This window comes from Schistocerca piceifrons, chromosome 2 (genome assembly GCF_021461385.2).
Source record: "Schistocerca piceifrons isolate TAMUIC-IGC-003096 chromosome 2, iqSchPice1.1, whole genome shotgun sequence".
NCBI lineage: Eukaryota > Metazoa > Arthropoda > Insecta > Orthoptera > Acrididae > Schistocerca > Schistocerca piceifrons.
In genome coordinates, this window is record NC_060139.1 from 143,929,267 (window position 1) to 143,938,582 (window position 9,316).

General features: G+C 46.3%; 1 pseudogene; it reads left to right on the top strand.

The window, feature by feature from the left end:
* The first annotated feature begins 369 nt into the window (after positions 1-369).
* On the top strand, positions 370-487 carry LOC124778873 (annotated as a pseudogene).
* The last annotated feature ends 8,829 nt before the right edge of the window (positions 488-9,316 follow it).

Consider the following 9,316-nt stretch of genomic DNA (forward strand, 5'->3'; position numbering starts at 1 on the left):
CCGGTATCTGCTCTGGAAGAAAGAGAAATATGTGAAATTTCGGGATTAAAAAAAATGTGCTCTCCAGGATTGGAACATCCTCACAGTCTATGAATGGAGCATAGCACCACGTGCATTAACAAAGCTACGAATTCTGCATTGCACTTGGCATGCTGCACAATTACATGATATACGAGAGGCGAAGTTTATCTTTGTGGGTTCCTAGGACACAAAATGTTGGTTCTACTGACCGTTTTAAGATTAGTTTTCGGTGGTTTTCCAAACTCATCTAGTTATATATTGACCCCAGGTACAATTCACATAATAAAGCTAAAAATTTTGCTTCCTGGAGGCATTTTGTTCAATTTCACTTGTGCCAATCGACACTAGGCCAACGGTCTTGCCTCAGTGGTAAAACCGGTTTCCGTCAAATCACCGAAGTTAAGCGCTGTCGGGCTGGGCTAGCACTTGGATGGGTGACCATCCGGTCTGCCGAGCGCTGTTGGCAAGCGGGGTGCACTCAGCCCTTGTGAGAGAAACTGAGGAGCTACTTGATTGAGAAGTAGCGGCTCCGGTCTCCGAAACTGAAATTGGGCTGGGAGAGCGGTGTGCTGACCACATACCTCTCCATATCCACATCCACTGACATCTGTGGGCTGATGATGACATGGCGGCCGGTCGGTACCTTTGGGCCTTCAAGTTCTGTTCTGGAGGTGTTTAGTTTCATAGTTTCTAGATAATAGAAACCTGGAAGATGGTGCAATAAATTCACACTGATGAGCCAAAACATGACAATGGCCACAGCAACGTTGGATGCCGTATTGTCTCGTTGCGGGCGGTGGACGGGGGGTGGCACGTGATACTGTAACAGAAGTACTGTAAGCGGAGCAGACACGGACGCGGGATCACCCTAGCGAAGATATGGGCTGAAAAAGGGGAAATCCACTGAGATGAGCGACTTCGGCAAAGGGAAGATTATTATTACGCAGCGCCTATTAACGAGTAATTCGAAAACGGCGAATCTAGTTGAATTCTCACGTGTTACTGCCGTGAGTATCTACGGAAAGAGGTGGAAGGACAGTGAAATTACCACTAGGCCCTAAATGGTACGACGCCCACGACTCTTCACAGTACGTGGGGTTCGGATGCTTATCGGCTTAGTAAAGTAGAATAAATGGTGATATGTGGAATCTCTGCCGAAAGAGCACAGTGCTGGTGCACGCACAAGTTTTTTGGAGCACACCGTTCGTCGTTCATTGTTGAACATAGAGCTCCGCAGCACACCACCCCCCCCGTACTCTTATGTTGACCCAACATCGTCAATTAAAATTGTAGTGACGGCGGGAGCATCGAGATTCGACCATCGATCAATGTAAACGTGTCGACTCTTCGGGTAAATCATATTTTTGCTACAACAGGTTGCTGGTCGTCTCCACAAACGCCGAGGTGAACGGTGGCTCGAAACGTGCAGCGCGCCACGGACGCAGCCGCTTGGGAGCAGTATTATGCTGTGGGAGACATTCTCCTGCGCTTGCACGGCACCTGTGGTAGTAATCAATGATAAACTGACCGCTGTGAACCACCTGCATTCCTTCATGCTTTATGATTTCGTCGATGGAGATGATATCTTTCCGCAGTGTCCCGGAGCGGGAACCATTGGTACAGTGGTTTTAGGAGCATTATGTAGAACTCACGTTGATGTTTTGGTACCCAAATTCGCACGACGTAAATCCAATGTCAGCCATCTGGGTCGCTGTCGGGTGCCATCACTCCGTACGCGAATCAGCCGTCCGTAATTTACCCTAATTACATGAGCTGTGCGTAGAGGAAATGGTTCAAATGGCTCTGAGCACTATGCTACTTAACTTCTGAGGTCATCAGTCGCCTAGAACTTAGAACCAATTGAACCTAACTAACCTAAGGACATCACACACATCCATGCCCGAGGCAGGATTCGAACCTGCCGTCGTAGCGGTCGCTTCGTTCCAGACTGTAGCGCCTAGAGCCGCACGGCCACTCCGGTCGGCATGCGTAGAGATCTAATGCCGCTTACCACCAAAAATCTACCAACAAACTGTCGGATTTCTGATACGCAGAATCAGTGATCTTTCGAAAAATGGACAAAGAATCTATCAATCAATTTATAAGGAAACGAAGTACAGGGTAATTCAAACGTAAAAAGAACTGAGTTCGTTTGTTTATTAGAGACGAATTGTGAGATAGAGAAAGAGAAAGAGGTTGCACATGTCACTCGATAGGGGAACGCTCAGAGTTTTATGTTCTTACAGATACTACACCGTACACTCAACATGAGCACCAAGGGTTCCCCGAGAACCTAGACGGTGGTCCCTTTCGTTCCACACAGGAACCAACAAGTCCCTATTTAATATTTAATGAGTCGACTGCTTCAACAATTCTGTTTCGTAGATCTCGAACAGAACGGCCGTAGACGGGACAACAAACTTTCAAGAATTATGTACGCCAATTTTAAGTTCGCATGTGCAGAGGCCTCTTTTTCCTCAGTCCATGGCGGAAAGCATGTTTCACTTGAACAAAGGGTTGCCTTTGTGCAAATTGCATCACAGAAAATGATTAATTTCACTGCGTTGTCGTCAAATTGCTACAAAGGAACAACAGAGCATCTGTATCAAAACTTTGAACCTTCTTCTGTCCAGTGACATGCACATTGTTTTTATATCATTTATAGTTTGTGTGTAATAAACAACAGAAATCGGTTCTCTTTCTTAGAATTGTCGGGTAGGCCTATTGGCTTCAGAGTTGAATAAATCTTTTTTAAAGTTTATTCCATGTTCCTCCACTTCGAAAGATTTCGAAGTCTATTAATGTTGCATTTTTGTTCATGGGCTAGATTTAATCGTAAGAGGATGTAACTTCAAACTGAATTTAGGTGGCATTCATATTAATATTAATCACATAAAAATGTAATTTGCATATACTGAATAAATATCGTTATTGTTTAGGTACCAAATTGACCGACCTTAAAAATATAAAGTAGACAACTACCGATCTCTTGAGACACAATAAATTTAGTGTACTTGTAGTCAGATTTATTTGGTTGGACATTATGTGTTTCCAGATTCACACAACTTTTGAATCTTATCCCTCCCCATGAATGTCATTATTAAACCAGTAAAATTTCATTCGATAGGAAGTGTGTATGTGTGAGATTTGACAGTGGAAATCCTCGCCAACCGAACATGTTTGCCCTGACACAGTGAAAAGAACGAAGTTCATTAAATTATTATACAGGGTGTTACAAAAAGGTACGGCCAAACTTTCAGGAAACATTCCTCACACACAAATGAAGAATAGATGTTATGTGGAAATGTGTCCGGAAACTCTTAATTTCCATGTTAGAGCTCATTTTAGTTTCGCCAGTATGTTCTGTACTACCCGATTCACCGCCACATGTGTGGGCTGACGAGAATCCGCACGCAATTGTGGAATCACGTCATCAACACAGATTTTCTGTGAACGTTTGGGCAGGCATTGTTGGTGATGTCTTGATTGGGCCCCATGTTCTTCCACCGACGCTCAATGGAGCACGTTATCATGATTTCATACGGGATACTCTACCTGTGCTGCTAGAACATGTGCCTTTACAAGTACGACACAACGTGTGGTTCAGGTACTATGGAGCTCATGCACATTTCAGTCGAAGTGTTCGTACGTTTCTCAACAACAGATTCGGTGACCGATGGATTGGTAGAGGCGGACCAATTCCATGGCCTCCACGCTCTCCTGATCTCAACCCTCTTGACTTTCATTTATGGGGGCATTTGAAAGCTCTTGTCTAAGCAACCCCGGTACCAAATGTAGAGACTCTTCGTGCTCGTTTTGTGGACGGCTGTGATACTATACGCCATTCTCCAGGGCCGTATCAGCGCATCAGGGATTCCATGCGACCGAGGGTGGATGCATGTATCTTCGGTAACGGAGGACATTTTGAACATTTCCTGTAACAAAGTGTTTGAAGTCACGCTGGTACGTTCTGTTGCTGTGTGTTTCCATTCCGTGATTAATGTGATTTGAAGTAATAAAATGAGATCTAACATGGAAAGTGAGCGTTTCCGGACACATGTCCACATAACATATTTTCTTTCTTTGTGTGTGAGGAATGTTTCCTGAAGGTTTGGCCGTACCTTTTTGTAACACCCTGTATAGAAACTCTCAATAATGTAATGGAATAGCGACACAGAATTTATGCCGGTTCCGCACTGAAGACCAGACCCTGCATGCACAGAGTGTGCCCCGAGCACTCCCTATGGCCGAACCCAAGACCCCAAACGCCGACGCCCCAACCTATTCCACAAGCTCACAGCCAGCACTCGCACACTTCAAGCAAATCCCGCACAGGCATCCGCACCGAGTAGCCACCCCAACCGGCACTGCCATCCAACCACACCCCACGGCCAGATCCAATCCCCGTCACACAGAGACCCCCATACATCAACTCCACGAGCCTACAACCCGCTCTTGTGCACATCATGCAGATTCCAGTCGCACCACTCTCCTTGTCAATACAGACACTGCAGTATTGCATAGATGTTATACTTGCATTTACTGCAATCTCCACACCTCCACAACTCGCACTCGTGCCCATCGTGCAAATTTTACACATACCGTATTCCTTAGCAACACAAACACTGCAATCTCTTATACATGTTATACTTGCATTCAATGTTACGTCACACCGTTAACCTTTGTATTGTATTGTATTGTATTGTTAACCGGGGACTTAGAAAAGACGGAGAGGCTCAGTCCCCGCCACAACCGCAGTGGTCCGCAACCCCACGACGACTACCGCAGTCCACTTCACCCCTCCACCGCTCCACACCGAACCCAGGGTTATTGTGCGGTTCGGCCCCCGGTGGATCCCCCAGGGAACGTCTCACACCAGACGAGTGTAACCCCTATGTTTGCTTGGTAGAGTAATGGTGGTGTACGCGTACGTGGAGAACTTGTTTGCGCAGCAATCGCCGACATAGTGTAACTGAGGCGGAATAAGGGGAAGCAGCCCGCATTCACCGAGGCAATGGAAAACCGCCTAAAAACCATCCACAGAATGGCCGGATCACCGGACCTCGACACAAATCAACCGGGCGGATTCGTACCGGGGACCAGGCGCTCCTTCCCGCCCGGAAAGCCGTGTGTTAGACCGCACGGCCAACCGGGCGGGCCCTTTAAACTTTAGGATGGGCTTATTTGGTCAACTTGTCGTATGATTGAAAGTATGCGAGAATGTACACGTGTGTGTACTCCATGTTTGAAAAGTAAAATCAATAGATTCTCAAAGCGTCGGTCATCCAGTACATGTCCATTGTAGTGAATTTTCTGTGTTTAGAGGAGTAATCTGACTTTGTCGACATCATATTGAATTCTGAGAAGGTCCTGAACTTTGCGAAAATACACTGAAGAGCCAAAGAAAGTGTTACACCTGCTAAATATCGCGTAGGTTCCCCGCGAGCTTGCTAAATATCGTGGAAATTCGCCGCGAGCAACAGAAGTTTCGCAACACGACGTGGAATGGACTCGACTATTGTCTGAAGCAGTGCTGGACAGAGTTGACTCCATGAATCCACCATGTCTGTCCATAAATCCATAAGAGCAGGAGAGTGTAGATCTCTTCTGAGCAGCAAGTTGCAAAGGATCCCATATATGCTCAATAATGTTCACGTCTGGGGAGTTTGATGGCCAGCGGAAGTGTTTAAACTCAGAAGAGTGATGCTGGAGCCACTTGTAGCTTTTCTGGATGTCTGGATGTCCTGTTGGAATTGCCCAAGTCCGTCGGAATGTATAACGGACACGAATAGATGCAGGTGTTCACACAGGATGCTTACGTACGTGTCACCTGTCAGAGTCGTATCTAAACGTATCAGGCGACCCATACCACTCCAACAGCACTCGCCCCACACCATTACAGAGCCTCAAGAAGCTTGAACAGACCCCTGCTGACATACAGGGTCCATGAATTCATGAGGTTATCTCCATACCCATACACGTTCATCTGCTCGATAGAATTTGAAACGAGGCTTGTCCGACCAGGCAACATGTTTCCGACTATCAACAGTCCAACGTCGGTGCTGACGGCCCCAGGCGACGCGTGAAGCTCTGTGTCGTCACAAGGGTTCACGAGTGTGCCTTCGGCTCCGAAAGCCAATATCGATGATGTCTCGTTGAATGGTTCAAACGCTGACACTTGTTGATGGCCCAGCACTGAAGTCTGCAGCAATTTTGGGAAGTGCTGCACATCTGTCACGTTGAAGAATTCTCTTCAGTGTCGTTCGTTCCGGTCTTGCAAGATCTTTCTCCGGCCGCAGCGATATCGGAGATTTGATGTTTCCTAATTTTCACGGTACATTCACTAATGATCGTTCGGTTAAGTTCCCACTTCATCTCTATCTCGGTGAAGCAGCTGTCCTCCACTGCTCGTGTGCCGACTATAACACCACGTTCAAACTCACAACAATCTTGATAACCTACCTTTGTAGCAGCAGTAACCGATGTAACAACTGCGCCAGACAATCGTTTTCTTATACAGGCGTTGCCGACCTCAGCGCCGTATTCTGCCTGTTTACACATCTCTGTATTTCAATTCGCATGCCTATATTAGTTTCTTTGGCGGCTCAGTGTACATCAGGTTGTTACAGAAAGTGGCAGTTGATCAGCAAAGAAGAGACAAAGATCACGCAACATAAGAGGCCGACGTTTGCGTTGGAGTGCAGTACCAATACAAATATAAATTGAGGTAAGAACTCAAAGAAAATGCGGATAACCCGGCCGCTGTGGTGGAGTGGTTCTAGTGGCTTCACACTGGAACCGCGCTGCTGCTACGGTCACAGGTTCGAATTCTGCCTCGGGCTTGGATGTTTAAGTTTAAGTAGTTCTAAGTCTATGGGACTGATGACCTCAGATGTTAAGTCCCATAGTGTTCAGATTCATTTGAGCCATTTTTGAAAAAGCGGTTACTCTATAGCGACCTTCCAGAGACCATGGTTCATAGCAAAACACTCAGAAAATGTTAATCAACAAGATCCAAAATTTTGTTTGTGGATAAACCGCCACTAAAGGTAAGTTGAACTGATTTCTTGATTAGGAATAGCACCGAGACTGCTCACGCATGGATCTGCTACAGTGTGCACTACAAATTTTCAACGATGATTCAACAGTCCACTGGAAGCATAGCATACAATAACCACTAAAAATTTAGTCTTATAAGTGCCAGCAGAACTGGATCGATAAGTGCATGTGAAAAACGCACACATGTTTTTCATGCCATTCTGCGTCAGATATTGGGGAAATATTTGACAGACTGAAGTGATTAACTGGATACTCCTGTATGCTACGAAATCACGAAGTTGAGAAGACAGGGCATTTGACAGATAGTGACATATGGTGAGGTGAACGTTGTGGAGCAGATCTCTTGTGCGAACAGATTACACTAGTTTTTTGGTGCAAGCATAATCGAAAGAGCGCAACCACCAATATAGCGAACCGTCACCTTTACCCTCTAGACCAGCATATGCGAGAGCATTCGTCTTTTGAGCCAGCCGCTGTTGTCTCTCGTACGTTGCTCTTCACGACATAGAAAAGCCATCGAAAATAGAATGTCAACGCCGTGACACGTTCCACTTCAAGAACTTACAGCCAGACTGCCAGCAGTGTTGCAATGTATCCGCGCTATCTGTTTTCAACTCAGCTTACGAAACTGTGCCCAAAATACGGAACGCGAGGTCTCCAAGTGGTGCACAACGCTGAATTTGCGTACGCCAAGATATATTTTATAATCGCACATTAGAAAGCACCCAAGGTACTAATATTGACTAAAAGGCGTATGCTCTTCTAAATCAGTTTTTTGAATATTTTGATTACGAATTTAATGAATACAAGTTCAAATGTTAATGTTTCTACCTGCAAGAGTAAATACAGGGTGATTTTTTCCGCCGTGTACAAACTCTAGGAGTTGATCGATAAGGGGATACGCAAAAAAAGGGTCTAATAAACTTATGCCAAGAAATGTATGGTTTCCATCCTAGAGGCCATTTCTTCAATCATACTTTGTTACAGAAACTGCTGTCTAATACGCGCTGTACCATGCAGCCACACATACAGTATGCGTGGTTTCCTCCAAGAGGGTGGTACTTTTCCTCATAGGTCATGCCACAGCGTCCTAGCCGGCCGCTGTGACCGAGCGGTTCTAGGCGCCTCAACCCGGAATCGTGCTGCTGCTGCGGTCGCAGGTTCGAATCCTGCCTCGGGCATGGAAGTATGATGTCTTTAGGTTAGTTCGGTTTAAGTAGTTCTAAGTCTAGGGACTGATGGCCTCAGATGTTAAGTCCCATTGTACTTAGAGCCATCTGAACCATTTTCAACCTAGCGTCCTACTCTGTCGCAGTAATTGGTAAAGTTGTCTCCGATTCACTTCTCCTGCTGACTCACCTTCTAGTGGAGGTGGTACAGTGTTGTACACAATGGTTCCGTATTCGAATTGAGAGCTTTCCAACACGATGTTTACATACGGAAAGGCAAATGGCAACTGGCGGCGGGCAGCGAGTTGTATCAGGAGATCTATCTCCACCGACAACAGACACAGCATTCAACGTTTGCAACAGTCTTTCGCCGTTTGCCTGAGACAGGGCCGTTCTAGGAAGAAGGATATCATGATAGAGGTACCCGAAATGTTCGGACACCAGACCTGGTGGAAAATGTGACTAACACTATGGAAGGTGAGCGCCTTGTCAGTATCAGGCAGTTGGCCCGCCAGTACAGGGTAAGCCAGACATCCATGTGCAACATCGTCCATGACAGTTGTTACTACCGATATCACTTGCAGCATGTGCAAGGCTTACTAGCGGCAGACTTCCCATATCGGGAGCACTTTTTCACTGGTGTCTTCACCAGGCAATTACGATTCCGGGGTTCGTGTTATCCAACCTATTCACAGTTGAGGCGACCTTTAGGCGGAGTGGTATCTTCAGAGTTCATAACAGTCATCTGTGGGATACTTTGCAGAAACTCCATGTTATGGTGACAGCGAATCATCAGCATCGGTGCAGCCGGAATGCTTGGGTCGGGATAATTGGCGACGGTATTTTGGGACCAGTCTTCTTTCCACGTCGCCACAGGCCGGAACCACCGGCGTTTCCTTGCGGGTGACTTTGCTTCCCAAGCTGGAAGGAGTGCCATTGATGGTTCGAAGGGTTATGTGTCTGACACTTGATGGTGCTCCAGCCTACATCGCGTTAACGTCAGGACGCATCTCAATCGTGTCTTCCCTGATCGGACGAGGGGTCCAATCACATGGCCTGTTCGTTTA